At 43.7% G+C, this 12,365-nt stretch overlaps 1 protein-coding gene across 3 annotated transcripts in view; it reads right to left on the bottom strand.

The window, feature by feature from the left end:
* Nucleotides 1-12,117, bottom strand: part of manbal (mannosidase beta like) — a 46,881-nt gene extending 34,764 nt beyond the window's left edge. The window contains exons 1-2 of one of the 3 annotated variants that reach the window (XM_070895089.1): nt 12,029-12,114; nt 1,429-1,514 (exon numbers count right to left, since the gene is read on the bottom strand). The gene's annotated coding sequence lies outside the window, so the exon portion shown is untranslated. Of the gene's footprint in view, nt 1-1,428; nt 1,515-12,028 lie in introns of all 3 variants that reach the window. The other 2 variants (XM_070895087.1, XM_070895090.1) reach the window with 2 other exon arrangements.
* Nucleotides 12,118-12,365: the final 248 nt, after the last annotated feature.

Here is a 12,365-nt window from a genome sequence, read left to right as displayed (position 1 = left end):
TAAAGCCCTCTATTAGATCATCCCTCAGCTTTCTTTTTTCAACAGAAGAGAGACCTAGCTTGTTTATCCTTTCCTGATAGGTATAACCTTACAGTTCTGATATCATCCTTGTGAATCTTTTCTCTGTCCTCGTCAGTCCCTCTATATCCTTTTTATAATATGGCAACCAGAAATGTACACAGTACCCCATGTGTGGTCTAACCAAGTTTAATACAAGTTTAGCATTACTTCTCTACTTTTCAATTCTATACCTCTAGAAATAAACCAGTGTTTGGTTTCCTTTGTTATGGCCTGACAGTTATTAACCTGCATCGCTACTTTTAGTGAATTGTGTATTTTTATTTCCCGATCCCTTTGCTCATCTACCCCATTTAGATTCCTATTTTCCAATAATATGTGACCTTATTTTTCTTACCAAAATGTAATAGTTCACACTTATCTGTGTTGAAATTCATTTGTCAATTATATGCCCATCCTGTAAGTTAATTAATGTCTTGTAATTTGTTACAGTCCTCCTCCGTATTGACTATTGCCCCCCCCACCCCAAATTAGTGTCATCTGCAAATTTAGAAATTGTGCTTTTGATTTGAAAGTCTAAATCATGAACGTAACTTGTGAACAACAGTGGTCCCAGCACGGATCCTCGTGGGACCCCCCCCCCACCGCCTCTGTGAATAGTTACCCATTACCCCCACTCTCTGCTTTCTGTCTTGCTGCCAGCCAATGATCCATTCTGCTACTTGGCCCCTGGGATTACTCCAAACCCATTTTGATGCTCTCCCACACCCATTAATATTTTTCCTCTTCAACTATTTAATCTAATTTCTTCTTAAAATGTCACAATTGATTCAATGATTAATAGCTAATAGCCACTTCAAACACACACTTTATAATGTGGTATCCAAAACTGCACACAGTTTTCCAATGCTGCCAAACCAACAGTTCATTACTCTGTATTCACTGGCCTACATATAGAAATCCAATTTTTCCTATTTTGTTTTTTTCCATCTGCAGTCTTGCTTTTAAAGAGCTGTGTAACTGCTCTGATAGATCGCTCTGTTCTTGCTTTCTGTTCTGTTCTCAGTACCCGTAAAGTGAACTATCGGAACTATTCTTGAAGTGATGTTTTACAAACTAATGGAACCTATTATACAGGAACCTAGAGATTCGAGGGCAACTCTGAACTGGCAAATGCCCATTCCCTGCCCTTCCTATACAATCGGTCAGAAGTTGGTGACCTGACACACCTGGGTCAGTCTTGCATTGTATGAGTCCGTTTCATTTTTCCATAAAAAGTCACACCCATGCAGTAATATGGCAAGTTAAATTCTAAAGTTTGGATGAATTATATATCAAAAGCTTGCTGCATGATGCACAGCATTGTACACTGAAGGGTTTTATGATTAATCTTGAAATAATATTACACACCTATTAGCTTCCAGGTTTTAAAATCATAATTGTTTTACACGTGTGCCAAAAGAAACTAACTTCCTGTGCGTCAATTTGTCTGTCACCTGGGTAAAAAAAAAACAAAGGTTTGGTGACATTAGACACATCAAAATTAAAGATCTTGGGCCCGAGTTTGGTGAACCACAAATTCTGCCCGTTTTTCAACGGCCCCCGGGCAGTGCATCATTTTTTACCGCCCGGTACCGCTGGGGCCAAGTGGGCAGGAGTTTCATCCCACTTTTCTTGGCAGTAGCGAGAGCGGAGTGCAGCGGTCGGGGGCTGAGTGCAGTGGGCAAGGGCTGGTGGACCAGGCCTTCCGACTCGGGAATCTTCGGCACTCGAGCTGCGAGCACACCCGCGCGACTGTCAAGCTCCGACCCCCGAGAGGCACCAACTAGGTCAGAGATCGCTGTGGAGGGGGAGGGGGGGGTTGGAGAGAGGGGAGAGGAGGAGAGGGGTAAGAGGGGGAGGGGGGTGAGAGAGGCCGGGGGGGGGGGGGGTGAGAGAGGCCGGGGGAGGGGGGGTGGGGGGCAGGTGAGAAAGACCGGGGGAGGGATGAGAGAGGCCGGGAGGGGGGAGGGGGTGAGAGAAGCGGGGGGGGGCAGGTGAGAAAGACCGGGGGAGGGATGAGAGAGGCCGGGAGGGGGGAGGGGGTGAGAGAGGCCGGGGGGGGGCGTGGGGGGCAGGTGAGAAAGACCGGGGGAGGGATGAGAGAGGCCGGGAGGGGGGAGGGGGTGAGAGAGGCCGGGGGGGGGCGTGGGGGGCAGGTGAGAAAGACCGGGGGAGGGATGAGAGAGGCCGGGAGGGGGTGAGAGAAGCGGGGGGGGGGGGGGGGGGGGAAGCCAGAGGGTGAGGGAAGCTAATAAAATGATTATATTTCATTAACAAAGGAGAAAATAAGGCTTTATTAGAGCATTATATTATTGCCTAAAACTAGAAAATACGACAGTCCATTTAAAAATACATTAAACTGTGGAGAACTATAAAGATCTGTGTAAATATCAAACAAATCGGTCAGCTCTGTGTACATACCGCCCACTTAAGATCCACTTAAAACCACCTTCTCCAGGATGGTATGCAGTTCTGGCACTATGTCGGCGATATTTCATGAAACTTGCACTTTTGGGCGGTATTTGGGAGGTCTACATGGGCGGGCAGTGTGCATACCGCCCGGTGGTATGTCACTCATGAAACTTCCGCCGGGCAGTATGTCGACGATATTTGGACTTTCAAAAGGCTTTTGACAAGGTCCCACACAGGACATTAGTGGGCAAAATTAAGGCACACGGTATTGGGGATAATGTATTGACGTGGATAGAGAACTGGTTGGCAGACAGGAAGCAAAGAGTGGGAATAAATGGGTCCTTTTCAGTATGGCAGGCAGTGACTAGTGGGGTGCCGCAGGGTTCAGTGCTGGGACCCCAGCTATTTACAATATACATTAATGATTCAGACGAAGGAATTGAATGTAATATCTCCAAGTTTGCAGATGACACTAAGCTGTGTGGCAGCGCGAGCTGCGAGGAGGATGCTAGGAGGCTGCAGGGGGACTTGGACAGGTTAGTTGAATATACTGCATCTGTCATGCATTTGCCCAATGTGGATAAGTGTGAGGTTATCCACTTTGGTGGCAAAAACAGGAAGGCAGATTATCTGAATGGTGACAGATTAGTAAAAGGGGAGGTGCAGAGAGACCTGGGTGTCATGGTACATCAGTCATTGAAGGTAGGCATGCAGGTACAGCAGGCGGTGAAGAAAGCAAATGGCATGCTGGCCTTTATAGCGAGGGGATTTGAGTACAGGGGCAGGGAGGTCTTACTGAAGTTGTACAGGGCCTTGGTGAGACCATACCTCGAGTATTGTGTGCAGTTTTGGTCTCCTAATCTGAGGAAGGACATTCTTGCTATTGAGGGAGTGCAGCGAAGGTTCACCAGACTGATTCCCGGGATGGCAGGACTGACATATGAAGAAAGACTGGATCGACTAGGCTTATATTCACTGGAATTTAGAAGAATGAGAGGGGATCTCATAGTAACATATAAAATTCTGACGGGATTGGACAGGTTAGATGCAGGAAAAATGTTCCCGATGTTGGGGGAAGTCCAGAACCAAGGGTCACAGTCTAAGGATAAAGGATAAGCCATTTAGGACCATGATGAGGAGAAACTTCTTCACTCAGAGAATTGTGAACCTGTGGAATTCTCTACCACAGAAAGTTGTTGAGGCCAGTTCGTTAGATATATTCAAAAGGGAGTTAGATGTGGCTAAAGGGATCAAGGGGTTTTGGAGAGAAAGCAGGAATGGGGTTCTGAGGTTGCATGATCAGCCATGATCATATTGAATAGTGGTGCAGGCTCGAAGGGTCGAATGGCCTACCCCTGCATCTATTTTCTATGTTTCTTTGTACCTGTTTTTTGACGAAACTTGTATTTTTGGGCAGTAAGCGGGCAGTCGTAGGCAGTATGTGGATGAAATTCAGGCCCCTTATCTGATCTAGAAGAGAGCCACTTCCATATTTCTGGGTAGGCTGATGTTGACATTTGCATTAAAAAACGAGAAAATCAGCCAGTTTCCTGGTCCTGATTGCTACTTAGTGATTCTGCTCTCCACTTCTACCTTGCTAGAAAGTGCTCCACTCGTCAATTTTGACACGTTTAAACACGTTTATCACAGCGTATTATCCTGTTCTGGAGTGGTCAAAAGACAGGTTACCTCAGCTTTGGCATTGTATTTCTTAGTCTATAACTGATTTTAAGAACTTTTCCCCCTTCTCCTCCTGAAACTGCCAACGGCTCAAATACCATTCTGCAGCAATCTGGGCCCTCCAATTCCTTGCCACGTAGCCATTCTTTATTCACGAACCCAAATAGCATCAGCAGGCTAAGCTGAGCAAGTTCAGCATCATAGCCAAGCTGTTCTCAGCCAACACCCACACACTTTCTAGCATTACACCAGAGTCTAATCAGGAAGGGGAACGCTGACTGACTTTTCCTCTCCCTAGCCACTACAATTGGAGTGCTCTAACTTTGCCCTGACCGAGATTAGCCAACTCAACAGAGAGTAAGGATTGAACTAGGGCTTTCTGGCCTGTACTGCTTAGTGCATCAGCAGGCAATGCCATTCTGTGACTGAAGTTTCATCGATTATTATATGAGTGAAAATCACAGCAACAAAGTTTCTTCCTCGCAGTAGCCTCATGAACCTTAGCTCCTGTGGTGAGACACTGTGTCAGGAGTTTGCAACATAGTCAAGGCACCTACTGATCTCCTAAGCGCTGGGAACCTACTGATCTAGAATAATCAACTGTAATCACCTTATAAAGAATTTAGCATCGAGGGCTACCCAAAGACCAGGACCACCAGGGTAGCACATTATTATTAAGGTGGAAGCATGAGAGTTGAAGTCATGAAAACAGTGGAGCGGCAGAGAAATTGTTCAGAGACAACTGAAATAAGCACTTGGAGCATAGCTTATGTACTAACAGTTTAAAAAACAAATTGCCCAGCAGCACTTGTAAAGTTGCACGTCTCTGTTATGTCTCTCTTCGGAGTCAACATAGAAAGGAGACAGTCATTCCACCCAGCGGGGATAGGGTCAAACAATAAAATCTTGTAGTTTAATTCATTGAATTCCCAATTTACTTTTATGATTTTGGGAGACTGAATGTACAAATATTGCAAACTGGCCATCGTGTATCTTGTCTCAAGTCATTTATTCTGTAACCAAATCTAAATACGGTTGTACAAATAACACCAGTTACAGCCTTCATTTTTGATGCCAATAGATAAGCCAAATAAGTCATCATAGTCAGACTTCAAAATGAATTTCTCTTTTGAGAAATCTTTCAGATTCACAATGTTTCTATGAAATTAATATGAAACAGTCTTAAAAGTGATTGATGCTGCACTTTTGTAGAGCTTTTGATTAAAATATCCTTTAGGGAACTGTGGCTATTGCTGCATAGAAGCTAAGCAGCAGCAGATGAACAGATTTGCCTGCCAAGACATTAAGCAAGAGCTGTGAAGCAATAGAAAATTCAAAATGGCAATAGTGAATTATTTGTATTCCTTTAACTGTATGATCTGTGTGATACTACTTTTCATTTGTAAATTGTGATCACTTGCAAGCCTACAGACAAAACAACATGATTACGAAAGACCAGAATGAACAGTTCCTAGCCAAATGTCACATCATGTCTCTTAATATATAAATAGCCTGAAGTGACATGGAAACAAGAACATTTTGTCAAAAAAGTGGAACTAAGTGTTAATAAAAAAGGAAAGAATGGCTAACTCAATTGGATTAGAACTAGAGGCATCCTATAAAGAAAGGGTGCAATCTCCATCACTGCCCCAAAGTGAACTGTAAACTGTCTTGGATTTCAGCATTGGAGAAAATGGGAAGACTTCGCAAACGAATAATACGTGAACAATAGCAAAATACTGCAGATGCTGGAATCCAAAAGATTTGAATTTGTGCATTGCTTTGCATGGAAGTTCAAGCCCAGCATATTTAAAACGTTTCCTTTATGTCAGTTTCTCCACTTGCAGATTTTATACTTTTATTAGTTCTTTTATTTCAAAACATTGTTGAGAGAAAGAAAATAAAACAAAAATCAGGGGAAAGCTGAAATCCCAGGAAAGGGAACTGCTGGAATATCAATAGAAGCATCAAGGTGAAATATAAACTCAGAAATGAGATAGACACCAAGAAAACAAACATTTAAGAAAACAAGGCAAGATTTAAATAACTGCAATGCAATGTTTGCCTCAGAGATTTTGATACCAAAATTCAAGATGGTTGCACACTTTGTCACCTTTTGCCACACAGTGCTGCCATGTTGTTCTAGAAGTGCCTTGGGGATGTTTTACTACGTTAAAGGTGCTATATCATTGCAAGTTGTTGTATAATGAAGCATCAACTCCATTGCCTCAGGAGGTTCCCAAGAATCACTTCAGGAAGATGGATTCAGACTGCAGCAAAAGGGCTGTGTCCAGTAGTTCCAGTCCAGGCTTAAGCCAGGCAATACCCTTGTTTACACTGCTTGGGTGAAGCTTGAAATCTGCTGCCCAACAGATGGCTCTACACATGTGTTTACATTCAAGCACTGAGCTCCACATACAGTAAATGGAAGCAGTTTGTTTAAAAAGTACTCCTGGGTACTTTTTCCATACAACTTCAGCATCAAACTAAAGTGGAGCCAGACTACTGCATGTGGGAAGGAGTCTCACTCTGCTTTGCTCCACAGTCAGATCAGCCCATAACTCCAGATTTACTGTACAATTTTAGGATTGGTATGAAGCAGAAAAGCTAAATGGTAGCATACATATACTCGAAGGCTATTAACACAGGCAGCAGTGTCACCATTGGCAAACAACAAGGCTACCACAGGGCAACATTTTTCATGTCCACGGACAAGCCAATTGCTCAGGCCGCCCGTTCAGCCCAACAATTTGGTTTCTGTATTGCTGGTCTATATGGACTGTGCCCAACAGCAGAGCAGGCCGGCTACCAGCAGACCAAAAGCTGCTCTTTTGCACATGTACAGTTGTTTCTCTGCTGTCACCAGTGCAGCAACAGCAAGAAGCCCATCCCATGTCACTAATGGTGAACTCATATCAATGGGAGCCCAAGTGCTTTGTAGAAAGACTCCACAAACATCCACAGGTTGTGATAGAAATTGGTTTTGGAGACAACTCAGTTCCCATTCAATATACTGCATGGATATAGAAAAAAATAGTACTGATTAGACAATTGCACCAAAGGCTGCATTTACACTACTAGTGGTTCGAAACCACTAGCATTCCTTCCAGCTTCACTCAGGCTGCCCAGGAGAGAGCACTATGCACAAGTACTTCCAAACTTGCGCAAAACTCTTCTTAGCAGCTAAATTTTAAACCTTTAGATAGTACCGATGGCAGGATATGCATTTTTTTTAATGAATTGCCGGTAGTTTTAATAAGCAAATATAACTCCATTATTTAAGGATGGTGAGAGAGAAACCAGGAAATGATCGACCTTTTAGTCTAACATCTGCTAGTTATTGGAATCTATAATTAATGACTGAGCACTTAAAGAAATTTGAGTCAATTAGAGAGAGCCAACATGGTAGGCCATGTCTAACAAACCTATTTGAATGTTTTAAGGAAGTAACTGAAGTAGTAGATATGGATGCAGTTTATATGGACTTCCAGAAGACATTTAATAATATTCCACATAAAATACTGTTAGCTAAAGTTAAAGCTTGTGGAATTGAAAGAAGATTATTGATCTGGTTAGGAAATTGGTTATGTGGTAGAAGACTGAGAGTAGGGATAATGGGTATGTACTTGAATTGGAAGGAAGTGATTAGTGGTTTCCCATATGGATCTGTGCTGAGGGATCAACTATTCACTATATTTATTAATGACTTAGATAACACAATAGAGAGCTGTATATTCAAGTTTGCCGATGACACAAAGAATGGTGGCATTGTAAGCAGTGTAGATGGGAGCATAAAATTACAAGGAGACATTGATAGATTCAGTGGGTGAAAGTGTAGCAGATAGATTACAATGCAAGCAAGTGTGACGTCATCCATTTTGGAACAAAAAAAGATAGATCCAAATATTATTTAAATGGTGAAAAGCTAAGAATAGTGGAGATTCAAAAAGATTTATGGTCCATGTACACAGATCACTAAAATGTCATAGTCAGGTGCAAAAAAAATCAAAAAGGTTAATGGAATGTTATAAGAACATAAGAATATAAGAATTAGGAACAGGAGTAGGCCATCTAGCCCCTCGAGCCTGCTCCGCCATTCAACAAGATCATGGCTGATCTGGCAGTGGACTCAGCTCCACTTACCCGCCCGCTCCCCATAACCCTTAATTCCCTTATTGGTTAAAAATCTATCGATCTGTGATTTGAATACATTCAATGAGCTAGCCTCAACTGCTTCCTTGGGCAGAGAATTCCACAGATTCACAACCCTCTGGGAGAAGAAATTCCTTCTCAACTCGGGTTTAAATTGGCTCCCCCATATTTTGAGGCTGTGCCCCCTAGTTCTAGTCTCCCCGACCAGTGGAAGCAACCTCTCTGCCTCGATCTTGTCTATCCCTTTCATTATTTTAAATGTTTCTATAAGATCACCCCTCATCCTTCTGAACTCCAACGAGTAAAGACCCAGTCTGCTCAATCTATCATCATAAGGTAACCCTCTCATCTCCGGAATCAGCCTAGTGAATCGTCTCTGTACCCCCTCCAAAGCTAGTATATCCTTCCTTAAGTAAGGTGACCAAAACTGCACTCAGTACTCCAGGTGCGGCCTCACCAATACCCTGTACAGTTGCAGCAGGACCTCCCTGCTTTTGTACTCCATCTCTCTTGCAATGAAGGCCAACATTCTATTCACCTTCCTGATTACCTGCTGCACTTGCAAACTAACTTTTTGGGATTCATGCACAAGGACCCCCAGGTTCCTCTGCACCGCAGCATGTTGTAATTTCTCTCCATTCAAATAATATTCCCTTTTACTGTTTTTTTGTCCCAAGGTGAATGACCTCACATTTTTCGACATTGTATTCCATCTGCCAAACCTTAGCCCATTCGCTTAACCTATCTAAATCTCTTTGCAGCCTCTCTGTGTCCTCTACACAACCCGCTTTCCCACTAATCTTTGTGTCATCTGCAAATTTTGTTACACTACACTCTGTCCCCTCTTCCAGGTCATCTATGTATATTGTAAACAGTTGTGGTCCCAGCACCGATCCCTGTGGCACACCACTAACCACCGATTTCCAACCCGAAAAGGACCCATTTATCCCGACTCTCTGCTTTCTGTTAGCAAGCCAATTCTCTATCCATGCTAATACATTTCCTCTGACTCCGCGTACCTTTATCTTCTGCAGTAACCTTTTGTGTGGCACCTTATCGAATGCCTTTGGAAATCTAAATACACCACATCCATTGGTACACCTCTATCCACCATGCTCGTTATATCCTCAAAGAATTCCAGTAAATTAGTTAAACATGATTTCCTCTTCATGAATCCATGTTGCGTCTGCTTGATTGCACTATTCCTATCTCGATGTCCTGCTATTTCTTCCTTAATGATAGCTTCAAGCATTTTCCCCACTACAGATGTTAACATGAGGGCTAGCATATAAAGGGGCGAAAGTTTTGCTACAGCTGGTTAGACCACATCTGGAGTACTGTATACAGTTCTGGGCACCGCAGCTTAGGAAGGAGATACTGGCCTTGGAAGGAGTGCAGCACAGATTCACCAGAATGATACCAGAGCTCCAAGGATTAGATTGCCCAAGGATTAGATTACATAAACTAGGCCTGTATTACCTGGAATATAGAAGGTCAAGGGGTAATTTAATTGAGGATTTTGAAAGAAATTGATAGAGAAACTTTTTCCACTGGTGGGGGAGTCCAAGACAAGGGAACATAACCAGCTGCCTGTGTGCAACATGCCTGTCCTCCAGCTAACACACACTGTTCCAGCAGTGTCCAATCTTCAGCCCCCCTAACCCCAGTACTCTGGCAACAAAGTCCAGGCAAGTAACCCTATTCGTGCTTATTTTTGTTATTTGCTGGTTTGCCCTGTCTGAACTTGGTGGACACAGAGGTTTGCTGATACTTCATTTGTGGATGAGTCCTAAATCACTGTTAATATCAGTAATTTCAGATACGTGCCAATTGAAAGAACAAAAGTAGTTTGTAGCAGAGGAGATTGCCATTTGGCCTATCATGTCTGTGATGGCTCTTTGCTATGACAATCTAAAACTAATCCCATTGCCATACTCACTCCCCATAGCCTGCATCTTACAATAATTCAAATATGTATTTAATTTTCCCTTAAAAGATGCAGTGATGGTTGCCTCAGCCAGTCCCTCCGGCTGTGACTCAGTGGGTAGCACTCTCGCCTGAGTCAGAAGGTTGTGGGTTCAAGCCCCACTCAAAATACTTGAGCATAAAAATCTAGGCTGACACTCCAGTGCAGTGCTGAGGGAGCACTGCACTGTTGGAGGTGCCGTCTTTTGGAGGAGACGTTAAATCGAGACGTGCCTGCTCTCTCAGGTGGATGTAAAAGATCCCATAGCACTATTTTGAAGAGGAGCTGGGGAGTTATCCCCGGTGTTCTGCCCAATATTTATCCCTCAATCAACATAACAAAAGTATTATCTGGTCATTATCACATTGCTGTTTGTAGGAGCTTGCTGTGCATAAATTGGTTGCCGCGCTTCCTACATTGCAACACTTTGAAAAAAAAGTACTTAACTGGCTGTAAAGTGCTTTGGGACCGGTGGCTGTGAAAGGCACTATATAAATGCAAAAGTATTCCATGCTCTGAAAGTTTCCTTGTATAAAGACATTTCTCCTAACTTCTCTCCGCTCATTCTTCATGACAATTTCATATTGATGCCCTTTTACTCACTCCTCAATCAGAATAATCTCTCCCTATTCACTCAATCATTGCATGACAACAGTGACCACACTTCAAAGGTACTTCATTGGTGCTCCCTCAGCACTGCACTGGAGTGTCAGCCTAGATTTTTGTGCTCAAGTCTTTGGAGTGGGGCTTAAACCCACAACCTTCTGACTCAGGCGAGAGTACTATCCACTGAGTCACAGCCGGAGGGACTGGCTGAGGCAACCATCACTGTATCTTTTAAGGGAAAATTAAATACATATTTGAATTATTGTAAGATGCAGGCTATGGGGAATGAGTATGGCAATGGGATTAGTTTTAGATTGTCATAGCAAAGAGCCAGCGCAGACATGATAGGCCAAATGGCCGTCTCCTGTGCTACAAACTACTTTTGTTCTTTCAATTGGCACGTATCTGAAATTACTGATATTAACAGTGATTTAGGACTCATCCACAAATGAAATATCAGCAAACCTCTATGTCCACCAAGTTGAGACAGGGCAAACCAGCAAATAACAAATATAAGCATGAATAGGATTACCTTGCCTGGGTTTTGTTGCCAGATTACTGGCTGTGAAACACTTTGAGACAGCCGGTGGTCGTGAAAGGCGTTATATAAACCCAAGTCTTTCTTTTCAATTCATAATTTGTTTTTAAATCCTCTAGCAAGTCCCCTCGTGGACTTTTCAACCCCAGTATAAATAGTCTTAGTATCTCAAGTCTCTAAGCCACATTTGATCATTCGTAGCATCATTCCTGTGAATCCAAATACTCTCTGTGGCGTTAATGCCCTTTCTATCGACAGGGAGGGTCACAAAATAACACACAATCCTCTCTCTAACTGTAGCCTCACCATTGTCTCGAAAACATGAATTTAAACTGTATATTCGGCCGAAAGCTTGGGGTACCCTTACATTACCCATTTATAAAACGGAACATGGCCAATATTTCGCAGCCTGTCGGAGCCGCGGCCCACTCCCTGCCTGTTCCGAGACTGTAACAAAGTGACGGGAATAGGCAACAATGCCTCGCCGCCAGCCCCGGGCCTGGGCCGGTGTGCAGGACACGGAGCTCCGGGGGAGCCTCAGACAAAGGAGCAGCACACGGAGCCGGGTTCTGTTAGTCCGACAGAGAGAGAGACACTGCGGGCGGATGGGTTACCTTTCACCAGCCTGTTCCACACACCATTCTCCACTCCACCTTCCCCAGGAAGCTGGGGCTCATTCGGCCTCTCGCCAGCCGGAAGCAACGCCTCCCCTCGCCTTTGCCAGCCCTGCTCTGCTCTGCACTCACTGCCTGCTTGGTGCTTAAACGCACCCAGCGCTCAGAGATACTGACCCTCGACTTTCGCACACCAAGGAATGGCAAAAAGAACCAGAGGCCACATCAGGAAACATTTTCTCTACACAGCCAGTTGTTGTGATCTGGAATGCACAGCCTGAAAGGGTGGAAGAGGATTCAGCAGTAACAGCCAAAAGAGAATTGAATCAATACTTGA

The sequence above is a fragment of the Pristiophorus japonicus genome, chromosome 12 (assembly GCF_044704955.1).
Source record: "Pristiophorus japonicus isolate sPriJap1 chromosome 12, sPriJap1.hap1, whole genome shotgun sequence".
In the NCBI taxonomy this organism is placed as follows: domain Eukaryota; kingdom Metazoa; phylum Chordata; class Chondrichthyes; family Pristiophoridae; genus Pristiophorus; species Pristiophorus japonicus.
Note: the sequence above shows the minus strand (reverse complement) of the source record. Positions and strands in the feature narration are given on the sequence as shown.